Genomic DNA, 16,582 nt, shown 5'->3' on the forward strand with positions numbered 1-16,582 from the left:
CTTAAATATGCTAGAAGAGCTAAAGAAAATCATGGTTGGAGGATTAAAAGATACCAAGAAAATGATACATGAATAAGAATATCAATAAAGAGACAGAAATTATAAAAGTAGAAATTCTGGAGCTGAAAACTACAATAAATGAAGTGAATGTAAGCCACAGATGTCCCCTTTTCTCTACTGAGGGGCCATAGGACAGGTGGACAAGGTCTCTGAGTTAGAGTTGTAAATCCCATGAGTTTCCAGGCGGAGGCATTTCATTGCCATTAAGAGGCTTTGGAGTCGGACAGACCTGGGTCCAATTCCAGGTTTAGTGCATAACTTTGGGCAGTGGCTTACCCTCCCTGGCATCAGCAATGATGATTCTAGTAGTCTTCCAGGAGGAAGAAATGAGATAGTACATGCAAAACCCTACTTAGCACATACTTAGGCCAGTGCCTGGCATGTGGTCAGCACTCCCTAAATGATAGCTATTATTACAAGTATTATCAGGATCTCATCCATCCCAAATCTCTAGGCAGCTCTGCATTCCAACAATTTTCTAGAGGTCTGGCTGAAAACTTTTACACCATCCCACCCACCTGCCAGGAAACCACTCCAGCTTCAGACTAGCTCCAGTACATGGAAGTTTTGTCCTGCACAAAGCAAAAGGGCACTAGCTTTCCCTATGGTCAGGAAGATCCAGTCTGGAGACAGCTGTCCCCACTGTCAGGTACCTATGGGCAAGAAGTAAAGATCCAAGTGACATTGGTAAAATGGAAGAATAGGCAGTTCCACACACCCATCCCTCCACAGAAAAATCAAAAGGCACACAGAAACTGTCAGTATATAGCAACAAAGCAAACACTGAATCAAGAAAAAGTCCACTTTAAAATGCTTCTGATTTTCAAGGAACTCTCTGTCAAAACACTAGCTGAACATAAAGTCAAGGAACAGAGACTTCAGTGACTACCCATGATAAGAAATATGATCTTTGCAAAAATAGTTGGAAAAGTCACTAAACAAATGGATGACTGTAAACCAACAATTAAGAACAGCAACCACTGAGGAAGATGGAGAATCTGATTTCCAGGGTTACAAGATTATCATGTTCAAATGTCCACTTTTCACCAAAAGTCACAAAATGCATAAAAAGAAAAGGAAAGTATGGTCCATCCAAAGGAAAAATATGAGGATGCTCTGACATTGGACTTACTAGACAAAGACTTAAATTCAACTGTCTTCAATATGCCCAAAGCACTAATGGAAACCATGAGCAAAGAACTAAAGGAAGCCAGGAAAATGATGTATGAACAAAAGGAGAATATCAATAAAGAAATAGAAATTATAAAAAGAAACCAACAGAAATTCAGCACTAGAAAAGTATAATAACTGACATTTCAAATTCACTAGGTGGGGGTGTGGGTTCAGCAACAGATTTAAGCAGGCAAAAAAAGAATAGTGAGTTTGAAGACAGGACAATTGCAATTATCCAGTCTGAGTAGCGGAAAGAAAAAAAATGAAGACAAGTGAACAGAGCCTAAGAGATTTGTGGGACACCATCAAGCAGAGCAGCATAAATGCTATGGGAGCCCCAGAAGGAGAAGAGAGAGAAAAAGGGACAGAAAGAATGTTTAAGGAAATAATGGCTGAAAACATGCCAAACTTGATGAAAGATTCAAGTCTACACATCCAAGAAGCCCAATGAACCCCAAACTGGTGAAGGCCTAAGAAAAAGATCTTAAAGGCAGCAAGAGAGAAGTGAATCACACATATAAGAGATCTTCAATAAGATTATCAATCAATTTCTTATCAGAAACCATAGAGACCAGAAGTCAGTGAGGTGATATACTTAAAAAAGAATACTATGAACAACTGTACACCAACAAATTAGATACTCTAAAGGAAATGGACAAATTCTTAGAAACACACAAATTATAAAAATTCACTGAAGAAAAAATTTTAAAATCTCAACAGCCCTATAACAAGTAAAGAGATAGAATCAGTCATTTGTTTAAAAAACAAAACCCTTCCAACAAAGAAAAATACAGGACCACTTAGTTTCACTGGTGAATTCTACCAAACATTTAAAAAAGATTTAACACCAACACTTCTAAAATTCTTCCCAAAGTTGAAGAGAAAGGAACACTTCCTGACTCATTCTATGAGGCCAGCATTACTCTGATACCAAAGCCAGATCACAAGAAAATTACATCACTTTACATCATTACATTACTTCACAAGAAATCATTAATTACATTACATCATTACATCACAAGAAAATCACCAATACCGTATATATACACAAAAAATCCTCGGTAAACTACTAGCAAACTAAATCCTGCAACATATAAGGATTCTACACCATGACCAAGAGAGATTTATCTGAGAAATGCAAAAATGATTCAACATAAGAAAATCAATCAATGTAATACGCCGTAATAATAGAATGAAGTAAGAAAAGAGAGAGATAATCTCAACTGATGCATAAAAAGCATTTGATGAAAGCCAAACCCCTTTCATGATAAGAATGTTCAGAAAATTAGAATAAGAAGGGAATTTTCTCAGCATGATAAAGCCACATGTGAAAAACCCACAGCTAACATCATACTCAATGGTGAAAGACTGAAAGATTTCCCCCTAAGATCAGGAACAAGACAGGATGCTTGCTTTTACCACTGTTAATCTACACTGTACTGGAAGTTCTAGCCAGAGCAACTAGACAAGAAAAAGAAGTAAAAGGTATCCAAATTTGAATGAAAGAAGTAAAACTATCTTTATTCATAGGTAACATGATCTTATACATAGAAAATTCCAAAGAATCCACCAAAAAATCGACTAAACATAGTAAACAAATACTACCCAAAGCAATCTACAGCTTCAATGCATTTTCTATCAAATTCCAATGATTTGGGGGCAAAAATCAAAAAGCCAATCCTCAAAAAATTCATATGGAATTGTAAGGGACCCCATGTAGCCAAACAGTATTGAAAAAGAAGAACAAAGTTAGAGGACTCACATTTCCCAATTTTGAAACTTACTCCAAAGCTACACTAACAGCCAGGCTGGGGAGGCAGCATCTCAGACTGGGCAAGGACCAGGGTGACTCTCTTTCAGAGGGGACTGTCAACGCCTCAACATTTCTCACTCTTTCTATGCTGATGCTGGCAGCAGCCTTACTTCCAACTGGGGACATTTACTGTTCCACATTTTTATGAGGAAAGAATGAAATGGCCACAGAGAAATTCAGAGAAGCAGGTTGGAGTCAGGGCTTGGCAAGGTGATGAAGAAGGGCAGGAGTCTCTGCTCTGTGAGACTTCCCCCCCCCTGCCACCCCTGCACTCCAAAGGCTATGGTCATGGAATAGGGGAATGCCACAACCAGAAGGGCCCTTAGAGACCAAAGTCCACTCAACTCCATTTTACAGATAGGGAGACTGAAGTCTGGAAATGGGAAGGGAGTCACCCAAAGTCATACAACGGTTGAATTCAGTGAATAGTAGGACTACTGGGTTGGAAGACTTCTTAAGTGTACCCTAGCTTTCCTAGCAACCCCCAATTTAATGAAGACATGCTCTCAATAGCATTCCCAATGGCAGGTGATTGTCAGGCTGTGGTTTAAACACCTGCAAAAACAAGGGGGGTCACTACCTCCCAAGGCTGACCTGTGTTTCTGGCCTCCTGAGGACAAGTGGGCTGATTGAGAAAGTTCCCTCCTGTTCAGTGAGCCCTGAATGACCATGGTAAGGCCCATCTCATGTTAAGCCTCCAGAGAGACCTGGGGAAGTCTTGGCTCCCACCAGGTCTCACCTTACTCCCCTCTCTCTCTCATCTGAGCACCTCCCCATTTTGCCTGTGCCTGGGATTTTGTTCCAGCAAAGAAGCAAAGCGTCTCCATTTCCAGGAGCTGGCTCAACATATACTTTCTGAGCATCACTAACCTCTAAATGCAGCCGAACGGCTTTCCTCCCAAATCCCTCTTTGTGCAGAGAGCAGAAGTGGGAAATTTTCAGGGACCTTTGTGGTATTTGAGGGGCCTTCATCCAGGGTGGCCTGAATGCTGTCAGTCTGAACCCACACACCCACACCTGAGCTTGTAGGAAAAGGTGATCCAAAGCCTCTGGGGCTCTGGAAATTGTCAGCACCTCCAGGGCCTACCTTTGCTTGGGGAAGAGCTCCTCTCTAACTCTCCCCCTGCCCCAGCTCTGGCAGCCTGATGTCCCACTTTTCCTGCCCACCCCACCCCACCCCCACCGACACTTCAATAACAAGACCCATTGTCTATGGTAGTCTCAACTTCTTCTCCATTTTACAGGTGAGAAAATTGAGACTCTCAGTGAGGTTGGGCTGCTGCAGATTGTGGGTTCAGCACTTGGAGCCTCCCAGGAGCCTGTGGGAATGCTGTCCTCACTCACCCGCACCTGAGTGCTTGGCCGGACCTACTTGCACACTCTGGGCAGACCTTGTCTCACCTGACTCTGACATGCCCAAGGCTGGGAAAGGCCTATAGAGAAGGCTCAAAGCCTGGACCCCAGGAAGGCACTGCTGATGGTGGGCCTAGTGACTATCACCATTATAAGCAGTTGGCTTTCCTGCCCATGCACATTTGCCCATAGCTCTATGTGCGCACCATGAGGGTGACACCGGCACCAAGGGGCACACTGGGATCTACACCAGCCCAGCCCAGCCTGCCCAGGTCACCACTGCCCCTGCAGGACCCCACTGATGCCAAATCTGCCTCTGTGCTTGGCAGGAAGCTGGCCTTTACCCTCAGTCCACTCCTCTTGCCCTGTCCTGCTCTTTCTCTTACATCTCCTTTCTTTGCTCATGGAACTTACTTATAAATCCTGAAAACCCAAACCCCCATAAATTCTCAATTCATTCTGCAGATATTTCCTGTGTTGGGGTTTTCGGCAGCATCTGCTGGTTTGAAGTTCCCTCTTTATTTGTCCTGGGGGCACCATTACTCTCAACTTTAGCAGTTTTCCTGCTCTGTAGTCTTTGCCAGACTCCATCAGAGGAAGAGAAAATTGGTGAAAGAATAATTATTATTATTGTTATAAATATATATTTCATTTTGGTTTCATTTTTTTTCCCTCTAGGCCTTGATGAGAATCTCAGGCAGAGGCTGGCAAGGGGGTGGCTTCTTCACGGACCTCAGGGCAATGGGCTTGCCCTGTCAGAGCCTGGCACTTTGCCCTCCTGATAAAGGCATCTGCCAAAAGGCCATTCTTTGCTATTCTACCCAAATTTACCCAGTTCTCCAGCAGCTTTCTTCCCACGAAAACTCCTGGCTCAAGTTCCCAAGTCTCCAGGAAGCCTCATTAAGCAAGAAGCAAAGCACCTACGGCATATGAGACATTTTCAAATGCATGGGCATGATTATTTCTCACCATGCCCATATAAAGGCAGGCATTTTTTGGTCCCATTTTACAGAGGAGGAGACTGAGGCTCTGAGAGGAGAAGATAGTGGTTCAAGGTGATCCAACTAGCAAATAGAAAAGCTGGGATTTAAATCCAGGTCTGACTGGCCCCAAAGTCAATCAATATTCATTCCACTGGACTACACTCTCTCTCCTCCTCCAAGCTCCTGAATGACATCTTTTATGAACTGCAGTATCTCACACTCGGAACCAAGTTGCCTTGTCTTGCTCTATACTTGTTTCAGGAATCCATATGACTATATAGATTCTCAGAATTTGAGAACCTTAGAGATCAATTCGTTTAAGGACTTAATACTACAGAAAGGAAAACTGAGGCCCAGAGAGGGCATGTACCTAGTACACAGCATATTAGTAGTTTTCTTCATGAGATATAAGCTCATTGAGGACAGAAACAGAAACCATACTTCCCCTTACATTTCTTATACGTGTCTCCATCTGCCCCCCAACACACACACAGATACACTTGCACACGACACTGGACACAATATTCAGCACAGATAAAACAAACTGTGACTTGTTCAGTGACACTGACTACTGGGTGCCAGTTAATCTTACTTAACTGTCAGAGTAACCCTGTGTGGTCCAATTTCTAGATGAGATCACAGAGGCTCAGAGATAGGAAGTGGCTTGTCCCAGGTCACATAGTAAGGAAACAGCCAAGGCAAGATTAGAACTCACAGTCTGACAGACTGTGAGCCCAGGCTCTTGCCATTGTTCCACACAGCCTGGCTTTAGAAACAGAACAACAACCACTGTAGCTAACATTTATTGAATGAGTACTTTGTGTGAAGGGCTACGGTAAGTGCTTTATATGAGTAGTGTGATTTCATCTTTACAATAACCGCATGAATCTTCCTCATCTTACAGATGAGAAAACTGGGGCCTAGAAAACCTGAGAAACTTCCCCAAAGCCAAAAACCTAGTGAGTGGCTGAGCCAAACTGATTCATTCCCAGAGTGCTCTTCACATTCTATAGGAGATCCTCCTTATCTGCAGATAATCGATACCGGGGGTGGGGGGAAATTCCACTTAAAGTGAATCTATTTCATTTCAAGCAAATCTTCAAAAAATTATTTGAATTTATCACCAAAAACGGAACAAACAATTATGAAAAGCAGTTTATGTTTCACAAATTGAGGCTGAAATTGCAGTTCTGTTCTAGCTCTTAGGACTAGCAAAGAATGACTCAAGCACTAGTTGCTTTATGGAGTGATTTTTCTGACAAAATGGAATGACAGCACGGCATGACATTTTTACTTTGCTTTTTATAGAATGATCATAAAGAAGATCATTTTATAAAAAAAAAATAGTAATCTGAGGACTTTGGTTTCCCCAAGGACAACTCTTAATAATTTGAGTCAAATCATTATTCTTTGAAGCCTGTATCTTGTTCTCATCCTTGTGGGCTTGATCTTCTTCAACTATTAACTGATTGAATTCTGCCCGTTTTTCACATGTCCATGGCTTTTCTGAGATTCCGGCAGTCTTCCAATATCACTTTTGTTGACTTCATGAGCTCCTAAATCCTTTCTCATATTTGCAGTTTCACTTTGTAAAATTATTGGCATTGTATCTGCTCTTTACCCTCTGATGTTGATAACAATCAGAAAAGACTGATCTTACATGTTGGTGTCAACCTGGGAAGGAGGCCAGAGTAATTTTATAATTGGCCAGTTCATTAGTGAATATCTTCATGGTCTTCTGCTTTGCTACCAAACCTTCTGACTGCAGGGACTTGGAAAATGAATACTTGGATAATAAAGACCCCTTGTACTACCTCAGTAAGCTCTTAATAATGAACAAGTAATTAGTAATCAGTAAGCACAGCAAATAGGGAAGCACTGGATTTATATCTCAGCTCTGTCACTTCCTAGATGTGTTACTTTAGGCAAGTTACTCTGTTATTTCATCTCAGTAAGCCTTAGTCTCCTCTTCCGTATGATGGAAATGTGGTAGTATTTTAGTGCCCTTCCTTCCACCTCAAATAAGTAAGCTAATCCAATCACAGCTTTTCCTTTCCCTTTGCTAGTGATTGGTTCAGGAATGAACACATGGCCCAATCCTGGCTGAGGAGACATGAGGAGAAGTCTACCCAGGGACATCTGGGAAAGATTTCCTTCCTCCTAAGGAGAAAAAGAGAGAGTTTTTCTTTTCCTCCAGGTGATGGTATGCCTGGAAGTGATGTTTCAAACTGCCTTACACAGCAGTTTTTCTGAGGATGGCAGAACAAAGAGATGAAAATATCCTAGTTCCCTGCGGACATTGTTGAGCCATTGATTTTGCCATGCCTGAAACCAGCTCTACCTGTGGACATCCTGTTATTTGAGATAATATACTTCCTAATTGTCTAAGCCAGTTTGATAATGGTTTATTTTACTCACCACTTAAAGGAATCCAAATTGGAAAAGCAGAAATAAAATTGTCATTATTTGCTGATGACATGATACTATACATAGAAAATCCTAAAGACACCACCAGAAAACCACCAGAGGTCATCAATGAATTTGATAAAGTTGCAGGATACAAAATTAACACACAGAAATCTGTTGCACTTCTATACACTAACAACAAAAGATCAGAAAGAGAAATTAAAGAAACAATCACAGTTACCATTGCACCAAAAAGAATAAAATACTTAGGAATAAACCTACCTAAGGAGACAAAAGACCTGTACTCTGAAAACTATAAGATGCTGATGAAAGAAATTGAAGATGACACAAACAGATGGAAAGATATACCACATTCTTGGAGTGGAAGAATCAATATTGTCAAAATGTCTATACTACCCAAAGCATCTACAGATTCAATGCAATCCCTATCAAACTACCAATGGCATTTTTCACAGAACTAGAACAAAAAATGTCACAATTAGTATGGAAACACAAAAGACCCCGAATAGCCAAAGTAATCCTGAGAAAGAAAAACGGTGCTGGAGGAATCGGACACTGACTTCAGACTATACTACAAAGCTACAGTAATCAAGACAGTATGGTACTGGCACAAAAACAGAAATATACATCAATGGAACAGGATAGAAAGCCCAGAGATAAACCCACGCACATATGGTCACCTTATCTTTGATAAAGGAGGCAAGAATATACAATGGGGAAAAGAGAGTCTCTTCAATAAATGGTGCTGGGAAAACTGGACAGCTATATGTAAAAAAAAATGAAATTAGAATATTATTTAACACACAAAAATAAACTCAAAATGGATTAAAGACCTAAATGTAAGGCCAGATACTGTAAAACTCCTAGAGAAAATCATAGGCAGAACACTCTTTGATATAAATTGCAGCAATATCTTTTTCAAGCCATCTCCTAGAGTAATGGAAATAAAAACAAAAATAAGCAAATGGAACCTAATTAAACTCAAAAGCTTTTGCACAGCCAAGGAAACCATAGACAAAATGAAAAGACAACCCACAGAATGGGAGAAAGTATTAGCAAACAATGCGACTGACAAGGGATTAGTCTCCAAAATTTACAAACAGCTCATGCAGCTTAATATCAAAAGAACCATCAACTCAATCAAAAAATGGGCAGAAGATCTAAACAGACATTTCTCCAAAGAAGACATACAGATGTCCAAGAGGCACATGAAAAGATGCTCAACATCGTTAATTATTAGAGAAATGCAAATCAAAACTACAATGAGGTATCACCTCACACCAGTCAGAATGGCCATCATCAAAAAATCTACAAACAATAAATGCTGGAGAGGGTGTGGAGAAAAGAGAACCCTCCTACACTGTTGGTGGGAATGTAAATTGGTACAGCCACTATGGAAACCAGTATGGAGGTTCCTTAAAAAACTAAAAATAGAGCTACCATATGATTCAGCAATCCCACTCCTGGGCATATATCCAGAGAAAAACATGGTTCTAAAGGATACATGCACCCAATGTTCATTGCAGCGCTGTTTACAGTAACCAAGGCATGGAAGCAACCTAAATGTCCATTGAGAGATGAATGGTTAAAGAAGATGTGGTACATATATACAATGGAATATTACTCAGCCATTAAACAGAGTGAAATAATGGTATTTGCAGCAACATGGATGGACATGGAGATTATCATACTAAGTGAAGTAAGTCAGACAGAGAAAGACAAATATCATATGATATCATTTATATGTGGAATCTAAAAAAAAGTGATACAAATGAACTTATTTACAAAACAGAAACAGACTCACAGACTTAGTGAACGAACTTATGTTTACCAGGGGGCATGGGTGGGGGAAGGGATAGATTGGGACTTTGGGATTGACATGTACACACTGCTATATTTAAAACAGATAACCAACAAGGATCTACTGTATAACACATGAAACTGTGCTCAATATTATGTAACAACCTAAATGGGAAAAGAATTTGAAAAAAATAGATACATGTATATGTATAACTGAATCACTTTGCTGTACACCTGAAACTAATGCAACGTTGTCAATCAATGATTCTTCAATATAAATAAAAATTATAAAAATAAAACATTCTAATGGACACAAGTAACTGTTTCACACAGATTTTAGAATTAAATAAGATAATCCATGTAAAGGGCTTAGTTTAGCACTCAATACATGTTATTTTAAGTACTTGGAAATTAAAAAGTACTTGCTTACTTATTTACAGCTAAAAATGGTGTTTTTTTGTGCCTTTTTTTAAGGAAGGGACAGAGTAGCAAATGTACATCTTCCTACACATACTCATGGTTAGGGTTTTTTCTGGGGTTGGGATAAAAGGTGAGAGCCTTGGTTCTGTCCTAGAACAATCAAGGGTTGATGTCCATCTGAGGTCAGATTGGTTAAGTGTAACTTGGTTGTTTTGACACACCAGCTATGTCAGTAAAGAGAGACTAAAGAAATAAAGAAATGCACATCAGCTACAGTCTAGAACCTTCCCTGTCAGGATCTAGTGCATCTCTAAGAAGTTCCAGAGTTTTCAAAACAGGTCTCACAAGGAAACATTTACAGGAACTGAAATTTTTCAGCCTAAAAAAGAAAGCACTGAGGCCAGAGAAGAATTCTTTCTCCAGTATTCATCTCAGATGATGGCGCCCCCATCCATTCAGAAATCAGAAATTATCTTTGATACCCCCTTTCCTCACCATCCTCCCTCATATACAAGTCCTCCCCAAGTCCTATTAGGAAAACTCAATGAAATAATAATGCCTCAAAGTAAATGCTCAGTAGGTGCTCGGTACATATTAAGTGCCCAATAGGAGGTAGCTGCTATCATTCTCAGTCAACATACCAGCCCCAGGATGGGCACCAAGATATTCTGTTGGTTCCCTTGAACATATTGGTACTGGGTGACATTTTCACAAGGAAAATGAACAACAAGAAGAAAAAGGAAATACTGTCATTTACAAAACTACATACAGCATAAACACAATCTGTCTGGATTAATTCCAGTTTAATCCTGGTGTGAAAGCTGATGAGCTTGGTGGATCTCCAAACCCTATCTCTTGAAGTGATAACATTACACTCCTGATGACTTGACACAACCCCAGAGTCCTGATGACCTGTCTTACCGCCCTCACTCCCTGCCTGCTTCAGCCATGTGGCTTCCCCCATCCAGAAGCTTGGACTCTTGTCTCATTCTTGCACAAGTGACAACCTCCTAACCCTTCCATTTACAACCCCATCCCCACCCCAGTAGCTCTGGTCATCGAGACACAGCTAGCTCACTGCTGACTGGCAGAGCTGTGGTGATTGATGTCCTTGTGCCTCATAGAAGGAAGAGGTCTTTAGAAACCTAGGGTAGCAGCCCTGCTGTAGTAGATGATGTTTGTGCCGGGGCCAGATCCCCTTTTCCAGCTGGTGCATGCATCCTCTGCCACTGAGTGCTGTGGCTAACAGCAAGACCTCAGAGACCTGCCCTTGGCTGATGGAGGCCAACTAATCCAGAGTCGCATGGGAGGTTATACCTGCTCCCCATGGGGAATGGGGTTGGGGGGTCAATAAGTGATTGATACAGGAGTACAGAAGTCCAGTCCCTCCTCTCGAGATGGTATAACACTGTGGTGTGATGTATGCTCCAGAGCCCCCACATCTACTCTAGATCAGATCAAGGCTAGACTTCACCACAGACCAAATCCTTTCTTGGCCACCTCTTCCCTATCCAGCTCTCCTGCCTCACTTTTGGGCTTTTCCAGAAGGGCATGACGGCAATGGATCACATGCCTTGATCCCTGCTTCAGGCTCCACGTCTCAGGAACCTGACCTAAGACATTCCCTCACAGCTAGAATTTGTATAAACACTTACTAGAGCAAGCCCTCTTTTCTTCCTCCAAAAAGAGTATCTCTTAGGGAAATCCATAGGTCCAGATCGAAAATAGAACCTGGCTTTAATCACACAGTAAGCCAGACAAGCATGCAACCCACAGAAAGAAGGGCAGCCTTTCTTCACGCTACTCCCCAGGCTCTGGGCTTCTCACAGTTGGATAAACTATTCCAGCCAAAGGTGCCAGCGCCAGGGCACTCTCCTGAGGACAGCTGATCGTGGACATGGAGAAAGCAGATTTCTAAGATGATGGAGGGGAGAAATGTTAAGAACTGGTCAGAGTCTCCAGGGCAGAGCTGGTGGCTTCTCAGGCCAGCATCCTCTGGGTGCTGCCCTCATCTCTGGAAATTGATGTTGACCTAAATAGTGAAGATCTGAGAGAATGGAGAGAAACAAGATTTGATTTGGCAGAGATGGGCCATCCATCCATTTCAGTCCAAACCTTAGTCCAGGACATCCCTGTGGTCTTATCAGGACAAACCAGGACCATCATCAGTCTCTTGCCCCTTCCAGCCACCTGATAATCTGTACTTCTCACTCGATAGAACATTATGCAAACTTCATGTTTAACAGTGGTCTGGTGGTCCTATAGCTGACATCTAGATTAGCCCTAACAAAGGATTTCCTGACATTAGCAGGAAAATGTTCAGCATTACCTCGAGTGGTTGGTAAATGTCATATTCCAAATAATGAAGACATGAGCAACTCACCACTCCCACCACTTTTCAAGTGTTAGCAACTTGAATCACAAAATCAATCAGGAAAGATAACATCATTAAAGAAAAAGTACCTTGACATCTCAGCTGTAATGTTTTCTGAATCCCCGCCCCCCCAATTCATCTTTGGCCATCTGTCTGCTTAATGTTTGCTATTTGAGAATGATTCTCCTCTAGGTCTCTGGTGGCCTTGCATTGCAGCTTTCTCCACCCCTCCCTTCTTGGCAGCCAGTCCTGTATGGAATTCAGAGTGATTCCAGTAAGAGGAATTTAGGTGAGACCGAAGGAATGACGTTCTGGTTTAAAAAGATATAAAGCACTGGAAAAAATTGGAGGGAAGTTATGGGATATCCACGGGGGTGGAGCCCTTAGAGAGATCCAACCATTGCAGAATCACAGATTCATGGAGTTTCAGGGCTGCAGCAAACTTAGGGGGCATTGAATCTAACCTCTCATCCCAAATTCACATCTTCTCTGCAGCCTTTCTACTAAGTGCTCAGCTCAACCGTGTTGGTGCACCACCAGTAGTGGAGAGCTCACTCTGTCTCAAGGCAACCAATTTTCTGAAAGAATAGCTTGGACTCTGAGAAATTTCTTCTTGGTACTGAGTCCACATCTGCCTCCCTATAACTACCACCTCTTATCTCAGTCCCGTGGCGCCAGGCAGAACATGCCTACTTCTTGTGTGGTCTAAAGTCCCTGAGGTCACACCTCCAGGCTTAATAGCCCTAGTTCCTCCAGCTGCTCCTCACAGAAGTGAGCTTCAAGCCCCTCCCCAACCTCCTCACTGCCATGCAGACACGCAGCAGCGAGCCCCCAACGTATGGGGACCAGAACTGGACACGGATTCCGGAGGGCAGAGAAGAGAAAGGCCATTCCCTACTTCATTTGGTCTCTTCTGTTGATGCATCCCAAGTTCACAGGAGTTTTCAGGGTGGAGTTTCTGCTCCACGCTTCCTTTTACTCCTTGGAAGGGCTTCCTCTACTGAGGAGATCAGCTCATCACAGTGAGGTCATGGTGCCTGCTCTGTGCCTGACTGGGTATACTTGTGTGTCCTTGGGTGAGCAAGTCCAGCTGTCTGAAATTGTAATGAGGATTCTAAGAGTACCCACCTCCTAAGGTTGTCATAGGAAGTAAATGAGATAATGGAGAGAAAATGCCTGACACATGGCAAGAGCTCAGTGTACGTTAGCTCTTTCCCCTTCCTCACTTCTCAGCCCCGGGGTCTGGCTAACAGCTGGGGGCATCTCCAAGCCCCTGTGTGAAGGGGAAGCCAATGGGTGGAGTAACAGGACAGTAACCAGATGGCCCAGATTTCCGGGGACAAGCTTCATTGTAAATATTCTGTTCTGTGATCAGATGATACATTAGACAATCTGGCCTGATTTTTTAGTTTGAAAAATATGGTCACTAGAGTTGATGATGACATAGCATGGATGTCTTATCTTGGACCAGCAGGCCTGAAATGGCAGGGCTTGTGTCCTGGTCAGGAAATGAAGTGTCCACACTGTGTGGTGGAATTGGGCAGTGATCTTATCGTGAGAAGGAGCAGCGGTAGAAGAAAATTCAGGCCTCTTTTCTCCAGCGCTGGGATCCAATGTGGGCCCCTTTTTCATGTACCTGGTCCCTGCTCTAGGGTGGATTAGGCTTGGGCTGAGGAAGGCAGGACGGTCCAATATAGAGGATTGAGTGCCCCTCACAGTCAGCTGGCGGCCTAGCCTCACTGGAGGGCAGGCCAGTGGGGAAGCGCCTCCCTCTGCCTCTGACTGTGTATCTGTCTTCTTTTCTAGGTCTCTCCCCATTTTGTGGCAAATATTGGGTAGATCCCCAGAGAAGTTATCATGTATACTGTCCAAGGAGGCCTTCAGACAAAAGAGCTGAAGTCTGGGAATCGGGGGAAGAGCCGGGCTGGGACTAGTCTCTGCTTATCAAAACTTTGCTTGTGTGATCTCAAGTAAATCACATCGTCTCTGAGGCTCAGTATTCCCGTGTGTCAGATGGCAGGCTGGGACTAAGCGGCCTCTAAAGGTACTTCCAGCTGGAAAGTTCCTTGATTTTAGCATATGTGTGTGGATATATCCCATGGAGTCTCTGCACATCCTTGTTTTCTCTGAACCGTCAACATATTTCTCTGTCTCTCTGTCCCTCTCCCTCCCCCTCCACTTTCTCTGCAGTTCCCTCTCCCTCTCTGGCTCTGTCCAGTCCCCACCCCCAACTTCCTCCCTGTCAGATGTTCTGTCCTGCCTTTTACCATTGCTGAGGATGCTGCTTTTCAGCAAGCAGCCATTTATCCCAGCTCTGGGTGTCCCAGGCCCCTCAGCCTGGCCACTCTGCCACAGGGGGCCCCCCCACACACTTAGGGTACCAATCAAGCCAACTTTGGGCCTGAGGAAGGGGGCTGGGCAAGCCAAGAGGCAAGGCCTAGGCTGCCTACCATGGTCCTCTACTGCCACCTGTCGTTAGTCTGGAGAGACATCACTCTGGGGGCTGTCTGGACCCACAGGGGCCACGAATGCTGCTCCTGCCAACAGGAATCCATTACGTGTAGTGTCCTGCCAGGCCTGATTTAAAGCTCATCCTGTAATCCGTCTTGCGCCCCCTCTGGGCCTGTCTCCGGTTTCCTTGCCTGTGAAATGGATGGAAGTTGTCTTCAGCTCTGGCAGAGAGGTGAGAAGTGGGGGCTCAAGGGACACCTGGCTTTGCATCCTGCCCCTGCCCTTGGCTTGGAGGGTGACCTGGGGTGAATCCTTCTTCTTCTTTGGAGCCTGTGGGGAGACACGGTTGAGAGGTAAGGGGCAAGGTGGATTCCTGTTTATTTCAGGCAAGCAGTACATGGCTGAGAAGCTGGAAATGGATATACCCCCTGTGCCTACAAACCTTTGGCCAGGCCACAGCTCCATCTTAGCAGCCATGCCTTTCCATTCATTCATCCACGCACTTACTCACCCATTCATTCCACCGAGCAGCCCAGGGCTGTGGAAAACAGCACTTCACTGGGAATCAGGAGCCTTGCCTTTTTGGCTCAGCTCTGCCACTGGCTCCCTAACCTGAGGCAAGCCTGTGCCTCTGTTGGAGCCTTCATTCTCTTTCTGTGATACGAAGGGGTTGGGATAGACCAGGGGAAGTTCCCCATTCTGAAAGGATGATTCTCTGACTGCAAGTATCGTGCCAAACATGCCAGGTGCTGGAGCAGTTACAGGTTCCTTCTCAGACACCAGGGATATTCTGCCTCATACCCCGTGAACTCCTTCTATCCACCCCCTAGACCTCTAGCTGGTCTTCACAAAACCAACCAACAAGGGAGCCTTTATTGAGTTCCCCCTTCCTTCCCACAGGGCACTGTCAGGTCACGTGGCTGCTGGCACAGAGGACTAGACATTATCTAGCCCTGCCCACTTGCGTCCAAGAAGAGCAGCACTTCCTGGCACCAACAAGCCCTTTAGGCTTCCTCCTGGCGATGCCAGCCCCGGAGTCCCCAGAGGATGAATGAATGCGCTGGAACTGATCTGAGTCCAACCTCAGAGTCCAAATTCCTGCCTCCTCAGGTCTGAGGCCGTCAAAACTGCTGCTGCCCAGCAAATGATACCTGAAAACAAAGCCCTCTTGGGGTGCAGAGAAGCCCAGCCTGGGAGCTGGTGGCCTACTGGCCCAAGCTCTGCTCCCAGAAACACTTAGCTGAGGCAAGGGGCCCTGGGCCAGCTGTGGCTACTCAGATTGGCTGCATTGCCGTGAGCAATGCGCCGTGTGTGGAATTACAGCCAGGTAGCAGCCTCTCAAGAGCTGCCTACTGGTGTCTGAGAGCTGTTCTTCACCTCCCCACCCCTGCAAGCCTCTCACCCCCTCCCAGCCGCCCATGAGGGAGGTCCTGCCCACATCTGCTGCTGGCCGTCACATCTGCAATGGATTACAGGGCTGGCCCTGGCTCAGGCTCATCCCAGATGTGGATTCCCCTGGAATGTGCCTTCTCTCTAATTGTCCACCCTCTGAAGGGTCCCTGCCCCCTCCTCTTTGTCCGCCCCTGCTGCACCCCAGCTAGCGTGCTGAGGCCTTCCTCCTTTCCCACAGCTTGCACCGGAACAGCCACAGCCGGGACCAGGGCCAGCCTGGTGGGGGGCCGCACTCTCCTCCAGCCTGGTGGGGGGGACTGGGGAGCCGGAGGTCTC

The sequence above is a fragment of the Orcinus orca genome, chromosome X, assembly GCF_937001465.1.
Source record: "Orcinus orca chromosome X, mOrcOrc1.1, whole genome shotgun sequence".
In the NCBI taxonomy this organism is placed as follows: domain Eukaryota; kingdom Metazoa; phylum Chordata; class Mammalia; order Artiodactyla; family Delphinidae; genus Orcinus; species Orcinus orca.